The sequence below is a fragment of the Anarhichas minor genome, unplaced genomic scaffold (assembly GCF_050575085.1).
Source record: "Anarhichas minor isolate MPS153535 unplaced genomic scaffold, ASM5057508v1 ptg000068l, whole genome shotgun sequence".
Taxonomy (NCBI): Eukaryota; Metazoa; Chordata; class Actinopteri; order Perciformes; family Anarhichadidae; genus Anarhichas; species Anarhichas minor.
Window position 1 is genome coordinate 432,810 of NW_027466514.1, and position 20,806 is coordinate 453,615.

The 20,806-nt window shown below is 45.2% G+C and overlaps 32 non-coding genes across 32 annotated transcripts; all 32 read right to left on the minus strand.

The window, feature by feature from the left end:
* Positions 1 to 565: 565 nt before the first annotated feature.
* trnas-gcu (transfer RNA serine (anticodon GCU)) lies at positions 566 to 647 on the minus strand. The gene has a single exon. It is a non-coding gene; the product is annotated as a tRNA-Ser (tRNA).
* A 566-nt stretch (positions 648 to 1,213) lies between these two features.
* On the minus strand, positions 1,214 to 1,295 carry trnas-gcu (transfer RNA serine (anticodon GCU)). Its single transcript has one exon. It is a non-coding gene; the product is annotated as a tRNA-Ser (tRNA).
* Positions 1,296 to 1,861: 566 nt separating this feature from the next.
* On the minus strand, positions 1,862 to 1,943 carry trnas-gcu (transfer RNA serine (anticodon GCU)). The gene has a single exon. It is a non-coding gene; the product is annotated as a tRNA-Ser (tRNA).
* A 566-nt stretch (positions 1,944 to 2,509) lies between these two features.
* trnas-gcu (transfer RNA serine (anticodon GCU)) lies at positions 2,510 to 2,591 on the minus strand. The gene has a single exon. It is a non-coding gene; the product is annotated as a tRNA-Ser (tRNA).
* Positions 2,592 to 3,157: 566 nt separating this feature from the next.
* On the minus strand, positions 3,158 to 3,239 carry trnas-gcu (transfer RNA serine (anticodon GCU)). Its single transcript has one exon. It is a non-coding gene; the product is annotated as a tRNA-Ser (tRNA).
* Positions 3,240 to 3,805: 566 nt separating this feature from the next.
* Positions 3,806 to 3,887, minus strand: trnas-gcu (transfer RNA serine (anticodon GCU)). Its single transcript has one exon. It is a non-coding gene; the product is annotated as a tRNA-Ser (tRNA).
* A 566-nt stretch (positions 3,888 to 4,453) lies between these two features.
* On the minus strand, positions 4,454 to 4,535 carry trnas-gcu (transfer RNA serine (anticodon GCU)). Its single transcript has one exon. It is a non-coding gene; the product is annotated as a tRNA-Ser (tRNA).
* A 566-nt stretch (positions 4,536 to 5,101) lies between these two features.
* trnas-gcu (transfer RNA serine (anticodon GCU)) lies at positions 5,102 to 5,183 on the minus strand. The gene has a single exon. It is a non-coding gene; the product is annotated as a tRNA-Ser (tRNA).
* Positions 5,184 to 5,749: 566 nt separating this feature from the next.
* trnas-gcu (transfer RNA serine (anticodon GCU)) lies at positions 5,750 to 5,831 on the minus strand. Its single transcript has one exon. It is a non-coding gene; the product is annotated as a tRNA-Ser (tRNA).
* Positions 5,832 to 6,397: 566 nt separating this feature from the next.
* On the minus strand, positions 6,398 to 6,479 carry trnas-gcu (transfer RNA serine (anticodon GCU)). The gene has a single exon. It is a non-coding gene; the product is annotated as a tRNA-Ser (tRNA).
* A 566-nt stretch (positions 6,480 to 7,045) lies between these two features.
* trnas-gcu (transfer RNA serine (anticodon GCU)) lies at positions 7,046 to 7,127 on the minus strand. Its single transcript has one exon. It is a non-coding gene; the product is annotated as a tRNA-Ser (tRNA).
* A 566-nt stretch (positions 7,128 to 7,693) lies between these two features.
* Positions 7,694 to 7,775, minus strand: trnas-gcu (transfer RNA serine (anticodon GCU)). The gene has a single exon. It is a non-coding gene; the product is annotated as a tRNA-Ser (tRNA).
* Positions 7,776 to 8,228: 453 nt separating this feature from the next.
* trnas-gcu (transfer RNA serine (anticodon GCU)) lies at positions 8,229 to 8,310 on the minus strand. Its single transcript has one exon. It is a non-coding gene; the product is annotated as a tRNA-Ser (tRNA).
* Positions 8,311 to 8,876: 566 nt separating this feature from the next.
* Positions 8,877 to 8,949, minus strand: trnas-gcu (transfer RNA serine (anticodon GCU)). Its single transcript has one exon. It is a non-coding gene; the product is annotated as a tRNA-Ser (tRNA).
* A 566-nt stretch (positions 8,950 to 9,515) lies between these two features.
* On the minus strand, positions 9,516 to 9,597 carry trnas-gcu (transfer RNA serine (anticodon GCU)). Its single transcript has one exon. It is a non-coding gene; the product is annotated as a tRNA-Ser (tRNA).
* Positions 9,598 to 10,050: 453 nt separating this feature from the next.
* On the minus strand, positions 10,051 to 10,132 carry trnas-gcu (transfer RNA serine (anticodon GCU)). The gene has a single exon. It is a non-coding gene; the product is annotated as a tRNA-Ser (tRNA).
* Positions 10,133 to 10,698: 566 nt separating this feature from the next.
* trnas-gcu (transfer RNA serine (anticodon GCU)) lies at positions 10,699 to 10,780 on the minus strand. The gene has a single exon. It is a non-coding gene; the product is annotated as a tRNA-Ser (tRNA).
* Positions 10,781 to 11,346: 566 nt separating this feature from the next.
* trnas-gcu (transfer RNA serine (anticodon GCU)) lies at positions 11,347 to 11,428 on the minus strand. Its single transcript has one exon. It is a non-coding gene; the product is annotated as a tRNA-Ser (tRNA).
* A 566-nt stretch (positions 11,429 to 11,994) lies between these two features.
* On the minus strand, positions 11,995 to 12,076 carry trnas-gcu (transfer RNA serine (anticodon GCU)). Its single transcript has one exon. It is a non-coding gene; the product is annotated as a tRNA-Ser (tRNA).
* Positions 12,077 to 12,642: 566 nt separating this feature from the next.
* trnas-gcu (transfer RNA serine (anticodon GCU)) lies at positions 12,643 to 12,724 on the minus strand. Its single transcript has one exon. It is a non-coding gene; the product is annotated as a tRNA-Ser (tRNA).
* Positions 12,725 to 13,290: 566 nt separating this feature from the next.
* trnas-gcu (transfer RNA serine (anticodon GCU)) lies at positions 13,291 to 13,372 on the minus strand. The gene has a single exon. It is a non-coding gene; the product is annotated as a tRNA-Ser (tRNA).
* A 566-nt stretch (positions 13,373 to 13,938) lies between these two features.
* Positions 13,939 to 14,020, minus strand: trnas-gcu (transfer RNA serine (anticodon GCU)). The gene has a single exon. It is a non-coding gene; the product is annotated as a tRNA-Ser (tRNA).
* A 566-nt stretch (positions 14,021 to 14,586) lies between these two features.
* trnas-gcu (transfer RNA serine (anticodon GCU)) lies at positions 14,587 to 14,668 on the minus strand. The gene has a single exon. It is a non-coding gene; the product is annotated as a tRNA-Ser (tRNA).
* A 566-nt stretch (positions 14,669 to 15,234) lies between these two features.
* trnas-gcu (transfer RNA serine (anticodon GCU)) lies at positions 15,235 to 15,316 on the minus strand. The gene has a single exon. It is a non-coding gene; the product is annotated as a tRNA-Ser (tRNA).
* A 566-nt stretch (positions 15,317 to 15,882) lies between these two features.
* Positions 15,883 to 15,964, minus strand: trnas-gcu (transfer RNA serine (anticodon GCU)). Its single transcript has one exon. It is a non-coding gene; the product is annotated as a tRNA-Ser (tRNA).
* Positions 15,965 to 16,530: 566 nt separating this feature from the next.
* On the minus strand, positions 16,531 to 16,612 carry trnas-gcu (transfer RNA serine (anticodon GCU)). The gene has a single exon. It is a non-coding gene; the product is annotated as a tRNA-Ser (tRNA).
* A 566-nt stretch (positions 16,613 to 17,178) lies between these two features.
* On the minus strand, positions 17,179 to 17,260 carry trnas-gcu (transfer RNA serine (anticodon GCU)). The gene has a single exon. It is a non-coding gene; the product is annotated as a tRNA-Ser (tRNA).
* Positions 17,261 to 17,713: 453 nt separating this feature from the next.
* trnas-gcu (transfer RNA serine (anticodon GCU)) lies at positions 17,714 to 17,795 on the minus strand. The gene has a single exon. It is a non-coding gene; the product is annotated as a tRNA-Ser (tRNA).
* A 453-nt stretch (positions 17,796 to 18,248) lies between these two features.
* On the minus strand, positions 18,249 to 18,330 carry trnas-gcu (transfer RNA serine (anticodon GCU)). The gene has a single exon. It is a non-coding gene; the product is annotated as a tRNA-Ser (tRNA).
* A 566-nt stretch (positions 18,331 to 18,896) lies between these two features.
* On the minus strand, positions 18,897 to 18,978 carry trnas-gcu (transfer RNA serine (anticodon GCU)). The gene has a single exon. It is a non-coding gene; the product is annotated as a tRNA-Ser (tRNA).
* A 566-nt stretch (positions 18,979 to 19,544) lies between these two features.
* Positions 19,545 to 19,626, minus strand: trnas-gcu (transfer RNA serine (anticodon GCU)). The gene has a single exon. It is a non-coding gene; the product is annotated as a tRNA-Ser (tRNA).
* Positions 19,627 to 20,192: 566 nt separating this feature from the next.
* Positions 20,193 to 20,274, minus strand: trnas-gcu (transfer RNA serine (anticodon GCU)). The gene has a single exon. It is a non-coding gene; the product is annotated as a tRNA-Ser (tRNA).
* Between the last annotated feature and the right edge of the window lie 532 nt (positions 20,275 to 20,806).

Below are 20,806 nucleotides of genomic sequence, written 5' to 3' on the forward strand. Positions count from 1 at the left end.
TCCGTAGATCTCTTTTTACAGCAAAAGTCGGATCGAAGTCACCTCCAAAACTGTCTACATAGGCCTGGAAAGTGTAGAAAAGCGTTATGTAGAGGGGAGGAGGAGACGAGCTACGCCGATTCTACCCACATGCTTTTTGCAGAGGGGAATTAGCTCAAATGGTAGAGCGCTTGCTTAGCATGCGAGAGGTAGTGGGATCGATGCCCACATTCTCCAGATGAATTTGGTTTCTTCTGTGCTTGTGACTGGTTGAGAAAAAAAAGACTAGATTTATGAACCCAATGGGAAGAAACCAACAGTTGCATCCGCAGACTGAACTTGAGTGCTCTCACATGACGACTTGTTCATTGCCATCACTGTTGTTTACCAATTTAATAGTGGACAAAATATATATTCTGTAATTTTCCTGTTTTTCAGGGGTTCAGTGTTCTGGAAACTTTGGTGAAGACATGTGACTTTCAGGGATTATATGGCTGGAACAATGGTCACATCTGAGCCCATTGTTCCAATGACAATGGAGCATTTTATACCACGTAGGTATGGCAGACTAAAGTGAAGTGTACTGCGACGAGGATGGGATTCGAACCCACGCGTGCAGAGCACAATGGATTAGCAGTCCATCGCCTTAACCACTCGGCCACCTCGTCCTCCGTAGATCTCTTTTTACAGCAAAAGTCGGATCGAAGTCACCTCCAAAACTGTCTACACAGGCCTGGAAAGTGTAGAAAAGCGTTATGTAGAGGGGAGGAGGAGACGAGCTACGCCGATTCTACCCACATGCTTTTTGCAGAGGGGAATTAGCTCAAATGGTAGAGCGCTTGCTTAGCATGCGAGAGGTAGTGGGATCGATGCCCACATTCTCCAGATGAATTTGGTTTCTTCTGTGCTTGTGACTGGTTGAGAAAAAAAAGACTAGATTTATGAACCCAATGGGAAGAAACCAACAGTTGCATCCGCAGACTGAACTTGAGTGCTCTCACATGACGACTTGTTCATTGCCATCACTGTTGTTTACCAATTTAATAGTGGACAAAATATATATTCTGTAATTTTCCTGGTTTTCAGGGGTTCAGTGTTCTGGAAACTTTGGTGAAGACATGTGACTTTCAGGGATTATATGGCTGGAACAATGGTCACATCTGAGCCCATTGTTCCAATGACAATGGAGCATTTTATACCACGTAGGTATGGCAGACTAAAGTGAAGTGTACTGCGACGAGGATGGGATTCGAACCCACGCGTGCAGAGCACAATGGATTAGCAGTCCATCGCCTTAACCACTCGGCCACCTCGTCCTCCGTAGATCTCTTTTTACAGCAAAAGTAGGATCGAAGTCAACTCCAAAACTGTCTACATAGGCCTGGAAAGTGTAGAAAAGCGTTATGTAGAGGGGAGGAGGAGACGAGCTACGCCGATTCTACCCACATGCTTTTTGCAGAGGGGAATTAGCTCAAATGGTAGAGCGCTTGCTTAGCATGCGAGAGGTAGTGGGATCGATGCCCACATTCTCCAGATGAATTTGGTTTCTTCTGTGCTTGTGACTGGTTGAGAAAAAAAAGACTAGATTTATGAACCCAATGGGAAGAAACCAACAGTTGCATCCGCAGACTGAACTTGAGTGCTCTCACATGACGACTTGTTCATTGCCATCACTGTTGTTTACCAATTTAATAGTGGACAAAATAGATATTCTGTAATTTTCCTGTTTTTCAGGGGTTCAGTGTTCTGGAAACTTTGGTGAAGACATGTGACTTTCAGGGATTATATGGCTGGAACAACTGTCACATCTGAGCCCATTGTTCCAATGACAATGGAGCGTTTTATACCACGTAGGTATGGCAGACTAAAGTGAAGTGGACTGCGACGAGGATGGGATTCGAACCCACGCGTGCAGAGCACAATGGATTAGCAGTCCATCGCCTTAACCACTCGGCCACCTCGTCCTCCGTAGATCTCTTTTTACAGCAAAAGTCGGATCGAAGTCACCTCCAAAACTGTCTACATAGGCCTGGAAAGTGTAGAAAAGCGTTATGTAGAGGGGAGGAGGAGACGAGCTACGCCGATTCTACCCACATGCTTTTTGCAGAGGGGAATTAGCTCAAATGGTAGAGTGCTTGCTTAGCATGCGAGAGGTAGTGGGATCGATGCCCACATTCTCCAGATGAATTTGGTTTCTTCTGTGCTTGTGACTGGTTGAGAAAAAAAAGACTAGATTTATGAACCCAATGGGAAGAAACCAACAGTTGCATCTGCAGACTGAACTTGAGTGCTCTCACATGACGACTTGTTCATTGCCATCACTGTTGTTTACCAATTTAATAGTGGACAAAATATATATTCTGTAATTTTCCTGTTTTTCAGGGGTTCAGTGTTCTGGAAACTTTGGTGAAGACATGTGACTTTCAGGGATTATATGGCTGGAACAATGGTCACATCTGAGCCCATTGTTCCAATGACAATGGAGCATTTTATACCACGTAGGTATGGCAGACTAAAGTGAAGTGTACTGCGACGAGGATGGGATTCGAACCCACGCGTGCAGAGCACAATGGATTAGCAGTCCATCGCCTTAACCACTCGGCCACCTCGTCCTCCGTAGATCTCTTTTTACAGCAAAAGTCGGATCGAAGTCACCTCCAAAACTGTCTACATAGGCCTGGAAAGTGTAGAAAAGCGTTATGTAGAGGGGAGGAGGAGACGAGCTACGCCGATTCTACCCACATGCTTTTTGCAGAGGGGAATTAGCTCAAATGGTAGAGCGCTTGCTTAGCATGCGAGAGGTAGTGGGATCGATGCCCACATTCTCCAGATGAATTTGGTTTCTTCTGTGCTTGTGACTGGTTGAGAAAAAAAAGACTAGATTTATGAACCCAATGGGAAGAAACCAACAGTTGCATCCGCAGACTGAACTTGAGTGCTCTCACATGACGACTTGTTCATTGCCATCACTGTTGTTTACCAATTTAATAGTGGACAAAATATATATTCTGTAATTTTCCTGTTTTTCAGGGGTTCAGTGTTCTGGAAACTTTGGTGAAGACATGTGACTTTCAGGGATTATATGGCTGGAACAATGGTCACATCTGAGCCCATTGTTCCAATGACAATGGAGCATTTTATACCACGTAGGTATGGCAGACTAAAGTGAAGTGTACTGCGACGAGGATGGGATTCGAACCCACGCGTGCAGAGCACAATGGATTAGCAGTCCATCGCCTTAACCACTCGGCCACCTCGTCCTCCGTAGATCTCTTTTTACAGCAAAAGTAGGATCGAAGTCAACTCCAAAACTGTCTACATAGGCCTGGAAAGTGTAGAAAAGCGTTATGTAGAGGGGAGGAGGAGACGAGCTACGCCGATTCTACCCACATGCTTTTTGCAGAGGGGAATTAGCTCAAATGGTAGAGCGCTTGCTTAGCATGCGAGAGGTAGTGGGATCGATGCCCACATTCTCCAGATGAATTTGGTTTCTTCTGTGCTTGTGACTGGTTGAGAAAAAAAAGACTAGATTTATGAACCCAATGGGAAGAAACCAACAGTTGCATCCGCAGACTGAACTTGAGTGCTCTCACATGACGACTTGTTCATTGCCATCACTGTTGTTTACCAATTTAATAGTGGACAAAATATATATTCTGTAATTTTCCTGGTTTTCAGGGGTTCAGTGTTCTGGAAACTTTGGTGAAGACATGTGACTTTCAGGGATTATATGGCTGGAACAATGGTCACATCTGAGCCCATTGTTCCAATGACAATGGAGCATTTTATACCACGTAGGTATGGCAGACTAAAGTGAAGTGTACTGCGACGAGGATGGGATTCGAACCCACGCGTGCAGAGCACAATGGATTAGCAGTCCATCGCCTTAACCACTCGGCCACCTCGTCCTCCGTAGATCTCTTTTTACAGCAAAAGTAGGATCGAAGTCAACTCCAAAACTGTCTACATAGGCCTGGAAAGTGTAGAAAAGCGTTATGTAGAGGGGAGGAGGAGACGAGCTACGCCGATTCTACCCACATGCTTTTTGCAGAGGGGAATTAGCTCAAATGGTAGAGCGCTTGCTTAGCATGCGAGAGGTAGTGGGATCGATGCCCACATTCTCCAGATGAATTTGGTTTCTTCTGTGCTTGTGACTGGTTGAGAAAAAAAAGACTAGATTTATGAACCCAATGGGAAGAAACCAACAGTTGCATCCGCAGACTGAACTTGAGTGCTCTCACATGACGACTTGTTCATTGCCATCACTGTTGTTTACCAATTTAATAGTGGACAAAATAGATATTCTGTAATTTTCCTGTTTTTCAGGGGTTCAGTGTTCTGGAAACTTTGGTGAAGACATGTGACTTTCAGGGATTATATGGCTGGAACAACTGTCACATCTGAGCCCATTGTTCCAATGACAATGGAGCGTTTTATACCACGTAGGTATGGCAGACTAAAGTGAAGTGGACTGCGACGAGGATGGGATTCGAACCCACGCGTGCAGAGCACAATGGATTAGCAGTCCATCGCCTTAACCACTCGGCCACCTCGTCCTCCGTAGATCTCTTTTTACAGCAAAAGTCGGATCGAAGTCACCTCCAAAACTGTCTACATAGGCCTGGAAAGTGTAGAAAAGCGTTATGTAGAGGGGAGGAGGAGACGAGCTACGCCGATTCTACCCACATGCTTTTTGCAGAGGGGAATTAGCTCAAATGGTAGAGTGCTTGCTTAGCATGCGAGAGGTAGTGGGATCGATGCCCACATTCTCCAGATGAATTTGGTTTCTTCTGTGCTTGTGACTGGTTGAGAAAAAAAAGACTAGATTTATGAACCCAATGGGAAGAAACCAACAGTTGCATCTGCAGACTGAACTTGAGTGCTCTCACATGACGACTTGTTCATTGCCATCACTGTTGTTTACCAATTTAATAGTGGACAAAATATATATTCTGTAATTTTCCTGTTTTTCAGGGGTTCAGTGTTCTGGAAACTTTGGTGAAGACATGTGACTTTCAGGGATTATATGGCTGGAACAATGGTCACATCTGAGCCCATTGTTCCAATGACAATGGAGCATTTTATACCACGTAGGTATGGCAGACTAAAGTGAAGTGTACTGCGACGAGGATGGGATTCGAACCCACGCGTGCAGAGCACAATGGATTAGCAGTCCATCGCCTTAACCACTCGGCCACCTCGTCCTCCGTAGATCTCTTTTTACAGCAAAAGTCGGATCGAAGTCACCTCCAAAACTGTCTACATAGGCCTGGAAAGTGTAGAAAAGCGTTATGTAGAGGGGAGGAGGAGACGAGCTACGCCGATTCTACCCACATGCTTTTTGCAGAGGGGAATTAGCTCAAATGGTAGAGCGCTTGCTTAGCATGCGAGAGGTAGTGGGATCGATGCCCACATTCTCCAGATGGATTTGGTTTCTTCTGTGCTTGTGACTGGTTGAGAAAAAAAAGACTAGATTTATGAACCCAATGGGAAGAAACCAACAGTTGCATCCGCAGACTGAACTTGAGTGCTCTCACATGACGACTTGTTCATTGCCATCACTGTTGTTTACCAATTTAATAGTGGACAAAATATATATTCTGTAATTTTCCTGTTTTTCAGGGGTTCAGTGTTCTGGAAACTTTGGTGAAGACATGTGACTTTCAGGGATTATATGGCTGGAACAATGGTCACATCTGAGCCCATTGTTCCAATGACAATGGAGCATTTTATACCACGTAGGTATGGCAGACTAAAGTGAAGTGTACTGCGACGAGGATGGGATTCGAACCCACGCGTGCAGAGCACAATGGATTAGCAGTCCATCGCCTTAACCACTCGGCCACCTCGTCCTCCGTAGATCTCTTTTTACAGCAAAAGTCGGATCGAAGTCAACTCCAAAACTGTCTACATAGGCCTGGAAAGTGTAGAAAAGCGTTATGTAGAGGGGAGGAGGAGACGAGCTACGCCGATTCTACCCACATGCTTTTTGCAGAGGGGAATTAGCTCAAATGGTAGAGCGCTTGCTTAGCATGCGAGAGGTAGTGGGATCGATGCCCACATTCTCCAGATGAATTTGGTTTCTTCTGTGCTTGTGACTGGTTGAGAAAAAAAAGACTAGATTTATGAACCCAATGGGAAGAAACCAACAGTTGCATCCGCAGACTGAACTTGAGTGCTCTCACATGACGACTTGTTCATTGCCATCACTGTTGTTTACCAATTTAATAGTGGACAAAATAGATATTCTGTAATTTTCCTGTTTTTCAGGGGTTCAGTGTTCTGGAAACTTTGGTGAAGACATGTGACTTTCAGGGATTATATGGCTGGAACAACTGTCACATCTGAGCCCATTGTTCCAATGACAATGGAGCGTTTTATACCACGTAGGTATGGCAGACTAAAGTGAAGTGGACTGCGACGAGGATGGGATTCGAACCCACGCGTGCAGAGCACAATGGATTAGCAGTCCATCGCCTTAACCACTCGGCCACCTCGTCCTCCGTAGATCTCTTTTTACAGCAAAAGTCGGATCGAAGTCACCTCCAAAACTGTCTACATAGGCCTGGAAAGTGTAGAAAAGCGTTATGTAGAGGGGAGGAGGAGACGAGCTACGCCGATTCTACCCACATGCTTTTTGCAGAGGGGAATTAGCTCAAATGGTAGAGCGCTTGCTTAGCATGCGAGAGGTAGTGGGATCGATGCCCACATTCTCCAGATGAATTTGGTTTCTTCTGTGCTTGTGACTGGTTGAGAAAAAAAAGACTAGATTTATGAACCCAATGGGAAGAAACCAACAGTTGCATCCGCAGACTGAACTTGAGTGCTCTCACATGACGACTTGTTCATTGCCATCACTGTTGTTTACCAATTTAATAGTGGACAAAATATATATTCTGTAATTTTCCTGTTTTTCAGGGGTTCAGTGTTCTGGAAACTTTGGTGAAGACATGTGATTTTCAGGGATTATATGGCTGGAACAATGGTCACATCTGAGCCCATTGTTCCAATGACAATGGAGCGTCTTATACCACGTAGGTATGGCAGACTAAAGTGAAGTGGACTGCGACGAGGATGGGATTCGAACCCACGCGTGCAGAGCACAATGGATTAGCAGTCCATCGCCTTAACCACTCGGCCACCTCGTCCTCCATTGATCTCTTTTTACAGCAAAAGTCGGATCGAAGTCACCTCCAAAACTGTCTACATAGGCCTGGAAAGTGTAGAAAAGCGTTATGTAGAGGGGAGGAGGAGACGAGCTACGCCGATTCTACCCACATGCTTTTTGCAGAGGGGAATTAGCTCAAATGGTAGAGCGCTTGCTTAGCATGCGAGAGGTAGTGGGATCGATGCCCACATTCTCCAGATGAATTTGGTTTCTTCTGTGCTTGTGACTGGTTGAGAAAAAAAAGACTAGAGTTATGAACCCAATGGGAAGAAACCAACAGTTGCATCCGCAGACTGAACTTGAGTGCTCTCACATGACGACTTGTTCATTGCCATCACTGTTGTTTACCAATTTAATAGTGGACAAAATAGATATTCTGTAATTTTCCTGTTTTTCAGGGGTTCAGTGTTCTGGAAACTTTGGTGAAGACATGTGACTTTCAGGGATTATATGGCTGGAACAATGGTCACATCTGAGCCCATTGTTCCAATGACAATGGAACGTTTTATACCACGTAGGTATGGCAGACTAAAGTGAAGTGGACTGCGACGAGGATGGGATTCGAACCCACGCGTGCAGAGCACAATGGATTAGCAGTCCATCGCCTTAACTACTCGGCCACCTCGTCCTCCGTAGATCTCTTTTTACAGCAAAAGTCGGATCGAAGTCACCTCCAAAACTGTCTACATAGGCCTGGAAAGTGTAGAAAAGCGTTATGTAGAGGGGAGGAGGAGACGAGCTACGCCGATTCTACCCACATGCTTTTTGCAGAGGGGAATTAGCTCAAATGGTAGAGCGCTTGCTTAGCATGCGAGAGGTAGTGGGATCGATGCCCACATTCTCCAGATGAATTTGGTTTCTTCTGTGCTGTGACTGGTTGAGAAAAAAAAGACTAGATATAAATAGATATTCTGCAATTTTGCTGTTTTTCAGGGGTTCAGTGTTCTGGAAACTTTGGTGAAGACATGTGACTTTCAGGGATTATATGGCTGGAACAACTGTCACATCTGAGCCCATTGTTCCAATGACAATGGAACGTTTTATACCACGTAGGTATGGCAGACTAAAGTGAAGTGGACTACGACAAGGATGGGATTAGAACCCACGCGTGCAGAGCACAATGGATTAGCAGTCCATCGCCTTAACCACTCGGCCACCTCGTCCTCCGTAGATCTCTTTTTACAGCAAAAGTCGGATCGAAGTCACCTCCAAAACTGTCTACATAGGCCTGGAAAGTGTAGAAAAGCGTTATGTAGAGGGGAGGAGGAGACGAGCTACGCCGATTCTACCCACATGCTTTTTGCAGAGGGGAATTAGCTCAAATGGTAGAGCGCTTGCTTAGCATGCGAGAGGTAGTGGGATCGATGCCCACATTCTCCAGATGAATTTGGTTTCTTCTGTGCTTGTGACTGGTTGAGAAAAAAAAGACTAGATTTATGAACCCAATGGGAAGAAACCAACAGTTGCATCCGCAGACTGAACTTGAGTGCTGACACATGAAGACTTGTTCATTGCCATCACTGTTGTTTACCAACTTAATAGTTGACAAAATAGATATTCTGTAATTTTCCTGTTTTTCAGGGGTTCAGTGTTCTGGAAACTTTGGTGAAGACATGTGACTTTCAGGGATTATATGGCTGGAACAATGGTCACATCTGAGCCCATTGTTCCAATGACAATGGAGCATTTTATACCACGTAGGTATGGCAGACTAAAGTGAAGTGTACTGCGACGAGGATGGGATTCGAACCAGAGCACAATGGATTAGCAGTCCATCGCCTTAACCACTCGGCCACCTCGTCCTCCATTGATCTCTTTTTACAGCAAAAGTCGGATCGAAGTCACCTCCAAAACTGTCTACCTAGGCCTGGAAAGTGTAGAAAAGCGTTATGTAGAGGGGAGGAGGAGACGAGCTACGCCGATTCTACCCACATGCTTTTTGCAGAGGGGAATTAGCTCAAATGGTAGAGCGCTTGCTTAGCATGCGAGAGGTAGTGGGATCGATGCCCACATTCTCCAGATGAATTTGGTTTCTTCTGTGCTTGTGACTGGTTGAGAAAAAAAAGACTAGAGTTATGAACCCAATGGGAAGAAACCAACAGTTGCATCCGCAGACTGAACTTGAGTGCTCTCACATGACGACTTGTTCATTGCCATCACTGTTGTTTACCAATTTAATAGTGGACAAAATAGATATTCTGTAATTTTCCTGTTTTTCAGGGGTTCAGTGTTCTGGAAACTTTGGTGAAGACATGTGACTTTCAGGGATTATATGGCTGGAACAATGGTCACATCTGAGCCCATTGTTCCAATGACAATGGAACGTTTTATACCACGTAGGTATGGCAGACTAAAGTGAAGTGGACTGCGACGAGGATGGGATTCGAACCCACGCGTGCAGAGCACAATGGATTAGCAGTCCATCGCCTTAACTACTCGGCCACCTCGTCCTCCGTAGATCTCTTTTTACAGCAAAAGTCGGATCGAAGTCACCTCCAAAACTGTCTACATAGGCCTGGAAAGTGTAGAAAAGCGTTATGTAGAGGGGAGGAGGAGACGAGCTACGCCGATTCTACCCACATGCTTTTTGCAGAGGGGAATTAGCTCAAATGGTAGAGCGCTTGCTTAGCATGCGAGAGGTAGTGGGATCGATGCCCACATTCTCCAGATGAATTTGGTTTCTTCTGTGCTGTGACTGGTTGAGAAAAAAAAGACTAGATATAAATAGATATTCTGCAATTTTGCTGTTTTTCAGGGGTTCAGTGTTCTGGAAACTTTGGTGAAGACATGTGACTTTCAGGGATTATATGGCTGGAACAACTGTCACATCTGTGCCCATTGTTCCAATGACAATGGAACGTTTTATACCACGTAGGTATGGCAGACTAAAGTGAAGTGGACTACGACAAGGATGTTATTCGAACCCACGCGTGCAGAGCACAATGGATTAGCAGTCCATCGCCTTAACCACTCGGCCACCTCGTCCTCCGTAGATCTCTTTTTACAGCAAAAGTCGGATCGACGTCACCTCCAAAACTGTCAACATAGGCCTGGAAAGTGTAGAAAAGCGTTATGTAGAGGGGAGGAGGAGACGAGCTACGCCGATTCTACCCACATGCTTTTTGCAGAGGGGAATTAGCTCAAATGGTAGAGCGCTTGCTTAGCATGCGAGAGGTAGTGGGATCGATGCCCACATTCTCCAGATGAATTTGGTTTCTTCTTTGCTTGTGACTGTTTGAGAAAAAAAAGACTAGATTTATGAACCCAATGGGAAGAAACCAACAGTTGCATCCGCAGACTGAACTTGAGTGCTCTCACATGACGACTTGTTCATTGCCATCACTGTTGTTTACCAATTTAATAGTGGACAAAATAGATATTCTGTAATTTTCCTGTTTTTCAGGGGTTCAGTGTTCTGGAAACTTTGTTGAAGACATGTGATTTTCAGGGATTATATGGCTGGAACAATGGTCACATCTGAGCCCATTGTTCCAATGACAATGGAGCGTCTTATACCACGTAGGTATGGCAGACTAAAGTGAAGTGGACTGCGACGAGGATGGGATTCGAACCCACGCGTGCAGAGCACAATGGATTAGCAGTCCATCGCCTTAACCACTCGGCCACCTCGTCCTCCATTGATCTCTTTTTACAGCAAAAGTCGGATCGAAGTCACCTCCAAAACTGTCTACCTAGGCCTGGAAAGTGTAGAAAAGCGTTATGTAGAGGGGAGGAGGAGACGAGCTACGCCGATTCTACCCACATGCTTTTTGCAGAGGGGAATTAGCTCAAATGGTAGAGCGCTTGCTTAGCATGCGAGAGGTAGTGGGATCGATGCCCACATTCTCCAGATGAATTTGGTTTCTTCTGTGCTTGTGACTGGTTGAGAAAAAAAAGACTAGATTTATGAACACAATGGGAAGAAACCAACAGTTGCATCCGCAGACTGAACTTGAGTGCTCTCACATGACGACTTGTTCATTGCCATCACTGTTGTTTACCAATTTAATAGTGGACAAAATAGATATTCTGTAATTTTCCTGTTTTTCAGGGGTTCAGTGTTCTGGAAACTTTGGTGAAGACATGTGACTTTCAGGGATTATATGGCTGGAACAATGGTCACATCTGAGCCCATTGTTCCAATGACAATGGAACGTTTTATACCACGTAGGTATGGCAGACTAAAGTGAAGTGGAGTGCGACGAGGATGGGATTCGAACCCACGCGTGCAGAGCACAATGCATTAGCAGTCCATCGCCTTAACCACTCGGCCACCTCGTCCTCCGTAGATCTCTTTTTACAGCAAAAGTCGGATCGAAGTCACCTCCAAAACTGTCTACATAGGCCTGGAAAGTGTAGAAAAGCATTATGTAGAGGGGAGGAGGAGACGAGCTACGCCGATTCTACCCACATGCTTTTTGCAGAGGGGAATTAGCTCAAATGGTAGAGCGCTTGCTTAGCATGCGAGAGGTAGTGGGATCGATGCCCACATTCTCCAGATGAATTTGGTTTCTTCTTTGCTTGTGACTGTTTGAGAAAAAAAAGACTAGATTTATGAACCCAATGGGAAGAAACCAACAGTTGCATCCGCAGACTGAACTTGAGTGCTCTCACATGACGACTTGTTCATTGCCATCACTGTTGTTTACCAATTTAATAGTGGACAAAATAGATATTCTGTAATTTTCCTGTTTTTCAGGGGTTCAGTGTTCTGGAAACTTTGTTGAAGACATGTGATTTTCAGGGATTATATGGCTGGAACAATGGTCACATCTGAGCCCATTGTTCCAATGACAATGGAGCGTCTTATACCACGTAGGTATGGCAGACTAAAGTGAAGTGGACTGCGACGAGGATGGGATTCGAACCCACGCGTGCAGAGCACAATGGATTAGCAGTCCATCGCCTTAACCACTCGGCCACCTCGTCCTCCATTGATCTCTTTTTACAGCAAAAGTCGGATCGAAGTCACCTCCAAAACTGTCTACCTAGGCCTGGAAAGTGTAGAAAAGCGTTATGTAGAGGGGAGGAGGAGACGAGCTACGCCGATTCTACCCACATGCTTTTTGCAGAGGGGAATTAGCTCAAATGGTAGAGCGCTTGCTTAGCATGCGAGAGGTAGTGGGATCGATGCCCACATTCTCCAGATGAATTTGGTTTCTTCTGTGCTTGTGACTGGTTGAGAAAAAAAAGACTAGATTTATGAACACAATGGGAAGAAACCAACAGTTGCATCCGCAGACTGAACTTGAGTGCTCTCACATGACGACTTGTTCATTGCCATCACTGTTGTTTACCAATTTAATAGTGGACAAAATAGATATTCTGTAATTTTCCTGTTTTTCAGGGGTTCAGTGTTCTGGAAACTTTGGTGAAGACATGTGACTTTCAGGGATTATATGGCTGGAACAATGGTCACATCTGAGCCCATTGTTCCAATGACAATGGAACGTTTTATACCACGTAGGTATGGCAGACTAAAGTGAAGTGGAGTGCGACGAGGATGGGATTCGAACCCACGCGTGCAGAGCACAATGCATTAGCAGTCCATCGCCTTAACCACTCGGCCACCTCGTCCTCCGTAGATCTCTTTTTACAGCAAAAGTCGGATCGAAGTCACCTCCAAAACTGTCTACATAGGCCTGGAAAGTGTAGAAAAGCGTTATGTAGAGGGGAGGATGAGACGAGCTACGCCGATTCTACCCACATGCTTTTTGCAGAGGGGAATTAGCTCAAATGGTAGAGCGCTTGCTTAGCATGCGAGAGGTAGTGGGATCGATGCCCACATTCTCCAGATGAATTTGGTTTCTTCTGTGCTTGTGACTGGTTGAGAAAAAAAAGACTAGATTTATGAACCCAATGGGAAGAAACCAACAGTTGCATCCGCAGACTGAACTTGAGTGCTCTCACATGACGACTTGTTCATTGCCATCACTGTTGTTTACCAATTTAATAGTGGACAAAATAGATATTCTGTAATTTTCCTGTTTTTCAGGGGTTCAGTGTTCTGGAAACTTTGTTGAAGACATGTGATTTTCAGGGATTATATGGCTGGAACAATGGTCACATCTGAGCCCATTGTTCCAATGACAATGGAGCGTCTTATACCACGTAGGTATGGCAGACTAAAGTGAAGTGGACTGCGACGAGGATGGGATTCGAACCCACGCGTGCAGAGCACAATGGATTAGCAGTCCATCGCCTTAACCACTCGGCCACCTCGTCCTCCATTGATCTCTTTTTACAGCAAAAGTCGGATCGAAGTCACCTCCAAAACTGTCTACCTAGGCCTGGAAAGTGTAGAAAAGCGTTATGTAGAGGGGAGGAGGAGACGAGCTACGCCGATTCTACCCACATGCTTTTTGCAGAGGGGAATTAGCTCAAATGGTAGAGCGCTTGCTTAGCATGCGAGAGGTAGTGGGATCGATGCCCACATTCTCCAGATGAATTTGGTTTCTTCTGTGCTTGTGACTGGTTGAGAAAAAAAAGACTAGATTTATGAACACAATGGGAAGAAACCAACAGTTGCATCCGCAGACTGAACTTGAGTGCTCTCACATGACGACTTGTTCATTGCCATCACTGTTGTTTACCAATTTAATAGTGGACAAAATAGATATTCTGTAATTTTCCTGTTTTTCAGGGGTTCAGTGTTCTGGAAACTTTGGTGAAGACATGTGACTTTCAGGGATTATATGGCTGGAACAATGGTCACATCTGAGCCCATTGTTCCAATGACAATGGAACGTTTTATACCACGTAGGTATGGCAGACTAAAGTGAAGTGGACTGCGACGAGGATGGGATTCGAACCCACGCGTGCAGAGCACAATGGATTAGCAGTCCATCGCCTTAACCACTCGGCCACCTCGTCCTCCGTAGATCTCTTTTTACAGCAAAAGTCGGATCGAAGTCACCTCCAAAACTGTCTACATAGGCCTGGAAAGTGTAGAAAAGCGTTATGTAGAGGGGAGGATGAGACGAGCTACGCCGATTCTACCCACATGCTTTTTGCAGAGGGGAATTAGCTCAAATGGTAGAGCGCTTGCTTAGCATGCGAGAGGTAGTGGGATCGATGCCCACATTCTCCAGATGAATTTGGTTTCTTCTGTGCTTGTGACTGGTTGAGAAAAAAAAGACTAGATTTATGAACCCAATGGGAAGAAACCAACAGTTGCATCCGCAGACTGAACTTGAGTGCTCTCACATGACGACTTGTTCATTGCCATCACTGTTGTTTACCAATTTAATAGTGGACAAAATAGATATTCTGTAATTCTCCTGTTTTTCAGGGGTTCAGTGTTCTGGAAACTTTGGTGAAGACATGTGACTTTCAGGGATTATATGGCTGGAACAATGGTCACATCTGAGCCCATTGTTCCAATGACAATGGAGCGTCTTATACCACGTAGGTATGGCAGACTAAAGTGAAGTGGACTGCGACGAGGATGGGATTCGAACCCACGCGTGCAGAGCACAATGGATTAGCAGTCCATCGCCTTAACCACTCGGCCACCTCGACCTCCGTAGATCTCTTTTTACAGCAAAAGTCGGATCGAAGTCACCTCCAAAACTGTCTACATAGGCCTGGAAAGTGTAGAAAAGCGTTATGTAGAGGGGAGGAGGAGACGAGCTACGCCGATTCTACCCACATGCTTTTTGCAGAGGGGAATTAGCTCAAATGGTAGAGCGCTTGCTTAGCATGCGAGAGGTAGTGGGATCGATGCCCACATTCTCCAGATGAATTTGGTTTCTTCTGTGCTTGTGACTGGTTGAGAAAAAAAAGACTAGATTTATGAACCCAATGGGAAGAAACCAACAGTTGCATCCGCAGACTGAACTTGAGTGCTCTCACATGACGACTTGTTCATTGCCATCACTGTTGTTTACCAATTTAATAGTGGACAAAATAGATATTCTGTAATTCTCCTGTTTTTCAGGGGTTCAGTGTTCTGGAAACTTTGGTGAAGACATGTGACTTTCAGGGATTATATGGCTGGAACAATGGTCACATCTGAGCCCATTGTTCCAATGACAATGGAGCGTCTTATACCACGTAGGTATGGCAGACTAAAGTGAAGTGGACTGCGACGAGGATGGGATTCGAACCCACGCGTGCAGAGCACAATGGATTAGCAGTCCATCGCCTTAACCACTCGGCCACCTCGACCTCCGTAGATCTCTTTTTACAGCAAAAGTCGGATCGAAGTCACCTCCAAAACTGTCTACATAGGCCTGGAAAGTGTAGAAAAGCGTTATGTAGAGGGGAGGAGGAGACGAGCTACGCCGATTCTACCCACATGCTTTTTGCAGAGGGGAATTAGCTCAAATGGTAGAGCGCTTGCTTAGCATGCGAGAGGTAGTGGGATCGATGCCCACATTCTCCAGATGAATTTGGTTTCTTCTGTGCTTGTGACTGGTTGAGAAAAAAAAGACTAGATTTATGAACTCAATGGGAAGAAACCAACAGTTGCATCCGCAGACTGAACTTGAGTGCTCTCACATGACGACTTGTTCGTTGCCATGACTGGTGTTAATCAATTTAATATTGGACAAAATAGATATTCTGCAATTTTCCTGTTTTTCAGGGGTTCAGTGTTCTGGAAACTTTGGTGAAGACATGTGACTTTCAGGGATTATATGGCTGGAACAATGGTCACATCTGAGCCCATTGTTCCAATGACAATGGAGCATTTTATACCACGTAGGTATGGCAGACTAAAGTGAAGTGTACTGCGACGAGGATGGGATTCGAACCCACGCGTGCAGAGCACAATGGATTAGCAGTCCATCGCCTTAACCACTCGGCCACCTCGTCCTCCGTAGATCTCTTTTTACAGCAAAAGTCGGATCGAAGTCACCTCCAAAACTGTCAACATAGGCCTGGAAAGTGTAGAAAAGCGTTATGTAGAGGGGAGGAGGAGACGAGCTACGCCGATTCTACCCACATGCTTTTTGCAGAGGGGAATTAGCTCAAATGGTAGAGCGCTTGCTTAGCATGCGAGAGGTAGTGGGATCGATGCCCACATTCTCCAGATGAATTTGGTTTCTTCTGTGCTTGTGACTGGTTGAGAAAAAAAAGACTAGATTTATGAACCCAATGGGAAGAAACCAACAGTTGCATCCGCAGACTGAACTTGAGTGCTCTCACATGACGACTTGTTCATTGCCATCACTGTTGTTTACCAATTTAATAGTGGACAAAATAGATATTCTGTAATTTTCCTGTTTTTCAGGGGTTCAGTGTTCTGGAAACTTTGTTGAAGACATGTGATTTTCAGGGATTATATGGCTGGAACAATGGTCACATCTGAGCCCATTGTTCCAATGACAATGGAGCGTCTTATACCACGTAGGTATGGCAGACTAAAGTGAAGTGGACTGCGACGAGGATGGGATTCGAACCCACGCGTGCAGAGCACAATGGATTAGCAGTCCATCGCCTTAACCACTCGGCCACCTCGTCCTCCATTGATCTCTTTTTACAGCAAAAGTCGGATCGAAGTCACCTCCAAAACTGTCTACCTAGGCCTGGAAAGTGTAGAAAAGCGTTATGTAGAGGGGAGGAGGAGACGAGCTACGCCGATTCTACCCACATGCTTTTTGCAGAGGGGAATTAGCTCAAATGGTAGAGCGCTTGCTTAGCATGCGAGAGGTAGTGGGATCGATGCCCACATTCTCCAGATGAATTTGGTTTCTTCTGTGCTTGTGACTGGTTGAGAAAAAAAAGACTAGAGTTATGAACCCAATGGGAAGAAACCAACAGTTGCATCCGCAGACTGAACTTGAGTGCTCTCACATGACGACTTGTTCATTGCCATCACTGTTGTTTACCAATTTAATAGTGGACAAAATAGATATTCTGTAATTTTCCTGTTTTTCAGGGGTTCAGTGTTCTGGAAACTTTGGTGAAGACATGTGACTTTCAGCGATTATATGGCTGGAACAATGGTCACATCTGAGCCCATTGTTCCAATGACAATGGAACGTTTTATACCACGTAGGTATGGCAGACTAAAGTGAAGTGGACTGCGACGAGGATGGGATTCGAACCCACGCGTGCAGAGCACAATGGATTAGCAGTCCATCGCCTTAACTACTCGGCCACCTCGTCCTCCGTAGATCTCTTTTTACAGCAAAAGTCGGATCGAAGTCACCTCCAAAACTGTCTACATAGGCCTGGAAAGTGTAGAAAAGCGTTATGTAGAGGGGAGGAGGAGACGAGCTACGCCGATTCTACCCACATGCTTTTTGCAGAGGGGAATTAGCTCAAATGGTAGAGCGCTTGCTTAGCATGCGAGAGGTAGTGGGATCGATGCCCACATTCTCCAGATGAATTTGGTTTCTTCTGTGCTGTGACTGGTTGAGAAAAAAAAGACTAGATATAAATAGATATTCTGCAATTTTGCTGTTTTTCAGGGGTTCAGTGTTCTGGAAACTTTGGTGAAGACATGTGACTTTCAGGGATTATATGGCTGGAACAATGGTCACATCTGAGCCCATTGTTCCAATGACAATGGAACGTTTTATACCACGTAGGTATGGCAGACTAAAGTGAAGTGGACTGCGACGAGGATGGGATTCGAACCCACGCGTGCAGAGCACAATGGATTAGCAGTCCATCGCCTTAACCACTCGGCCACCTCGTCCTCCGTAGATCTCTTTTTACAGCAAAAGTCGGATCGAAGTCACCTCCAAAACTGTCTACATAGGCCTGGAAAGTGTAGAAAAGCGTTATGTAGAGGGGAGGAGGAGACGAGCTACGCCGATTCTACCCACATGCTTTTTGCAGAGGGGAATTAGCTCAAATGGTAGAGCGCTTGCTTAGCATGCGAGAGGTAGTGGGATCGATGCCCACATTCTCCAGATGAATTTGGTTTCTTCTGTGCTGTGACTGGTTGAGAAAAAAAAGACTAGATATAAATAGATATTCTGCAATTTTGCTGTTTTTCAGGGGTTCAGTGTTCTGGAAACTTTGGTGAAGACATGTGACTTTCAGGGATTATATGGCTGGAACAATGGTCACATCTGAGCCCATTGTTCCAATGACAATGGAACGTTTTATACCACGTAGGTATGGCAGACTAAAGTGAAGTGGACTGCGACGAGGATGGGATTCGAACCCACGCGTGCAGAGCACAATGGATTAGCAGTCCATCGCCTTAACCACTCGGCCACCTCGTCCTCCGTAGATCTCTTTTTACAGCAAAAGTCGGATCGAAGTCACCTCCAAAACTGTCTACATAGGCCTGGAAAGTGTAGAAAAGCGTTATGTAGAGGGGAGGATGAGACGAGCTACGCCGATTCTACCCACATGCTTTTTGCAGAGGGGAATTAGCTCAAATGGTAGAGCGCTTGCTTAGCATGCGAGAGGTAGTGGGATCGATGCCCACATTCTCCAGATGAATTTGGTTTCTTCTGTGCTTGTGACTGGTTGAGAAAAAAAAGACTAGATTTATGAACCCAATGGGAAGAAACCAACAGTTGCATCCGCAGACTGAACTTGAGTGCTCTCACATGACGACTTGTTCATTGCCATCACTGTTGTTTACCAATTTAATAGTGGACAAAATAGATATTCTGTAATTCTCCTGTTTTTCAGGGGTTCAGTGTTCTGGAAACTTTGGTGAAGACATGTGACTTTCAGGGATTATATGGCTGGAACAATGGTCACATCTGAGCCCATTGTTCCAATGACAATGGAGCGTCTTATACCACGTAGGTATGGCAGACTAAAGTGAAGTGGACTGCGACGAGGATGGGATTCGAACCCACGCGTGCAGAGCACAATGGATTAGCAGTCCATCGCCTTAACCACTCGGCCACCTCGACCTCCGTAGATCTCTTTTTACAGCAAAAGTCGGATCGAAGTCACCTCCAAAACTGTCTACATAGGCCTGGAAAGTGTAGAAAAGCGTTATGTAGAGGGGAGGAGGAGACGAGCTACGCCGATTCTACCCACATGCTTTTTGCAGAGGGGAATTAGCTCAAATGGTAGAGCGCTTGCTTAGCATGCGAGAGGTAGTGGGATCGATGCCCACATTCTCCAGATGAATTTGGTTTCTTCTGTGCTTGTGACTGGTTGAGAAAAAAAAGACTAGATTTATGAACTCAATGGGAAGAAACCAACAGTTGCATCCGCAGACTGAACTTGAGTGCTCTCACATGACGACTTGTTCGTTGCCATGACTGGTGTTAATCAATTTAATATTGGACAAAATAGATATTCTGCAATTTTCCTGTTTTTCAGGGGTTCAGTGTTCTGGAAACTTTGGTGAAGACATGTGACTTTCAGGGATTATATGGCTGGAACAATGGTCACATCTGAGCCCATTGTTCCAATGACAATGGAGCATTTTATACCACGTAGGTATGGCAGACTAAAGTGAAGTGTACTGCGACGAGGATGGGATTCGAACCCACGCGTGCAGAGCACAATGGATTAGCAGTCCATCGCCTTAACCACTCGGCCACCTCGTCCTCCGTAGATCTCTTTTTACAGCAAAAGTCGGATCGAAGTCACCTCCAAAACTGTCAACATAGGCCTGGAAAGTGTAGAAAAGCGTTATGTAGAGGGGAGGAGGAGACGAGCTACGCCGATTCTACCCACATGCTTTTTGCAGAGGGGAATTAGCTCAAATGGTAGAGCGCTTGCTTAGCATGCGAGAGGTAGTGGGATCGATGCCCACATTCTCCAGATGAATTTGGTTTCTTCTGTGCTTGTGACTGGTTGAGAAAAAAAAGACTAGATTTATGAACCCAATGGGAAGAAACCAACAGTTGCATCCGCAGACTGAACTTGAGTGCTCTCACATGACGACTTGTTCATTGCCATCACTGTTGTTTACCAATTTAATAGTGGACAAAATAGATATTCTGTAATTTTCCTGTTTTTCAGGGGTTCAGTGTTCTGGAAACTTTGTTGAAGACATGTGATTTTCAGGGATTATATGGCTGGAACAATGGTCACATCTGAGCCCATTGTTCCAATGACAATGGAGCGTTTTATACCACGTAGGTATGGCAGACTAAAGTGAAGTGGACTGCGACGAGGATGGGATTCGAACCCACGCGTGCAGAGCACAATGGATTAGCAGTCCATCGCCTTAACCACTCGGCCACCTCGTCCTCCATTGATCTCTTTTTACAGCAAAAGTCGGATCGAAGTCACCTCCAAAACTGTCTACCTAGGCCTGGAAAGTGTAGAAAAGCGTTATGTAGAGGGGAGGAGGAGACGAGCTACGCCGATTCTACCCACATGCTTTTTGCAGAGGGGAATTAGCTCAAATGGTAGAGCGCTTGCTTAGCATGCGAGAGGTAGTGGGATCGATGCCCACATTCTCCAGATGAATTTGGTTTCTTCTGTGCTTGTGACTGGTTGAGAAAAAAAAGACTAGAGTTATGAACCCAATGGGAAGAAACCAACAGTTGCATCCGCAGACTGAACTTGAGTGCTCTCACATGACGACTTGTTCATTGCCATCACTGTTGTTTACCAATTTAATAGTGGACAAAATAGATATTCTGTAATTTTCCTGTTTTTCAGGGGTTCAGTGTTCTGGAAACTTTGGTGAAGACATGTGACTTTCAGCGATTATATGGCTGGAACAATGGTCACATCTGAGCCCATTGTTCCAATGACAATGGAACGTTTTATACC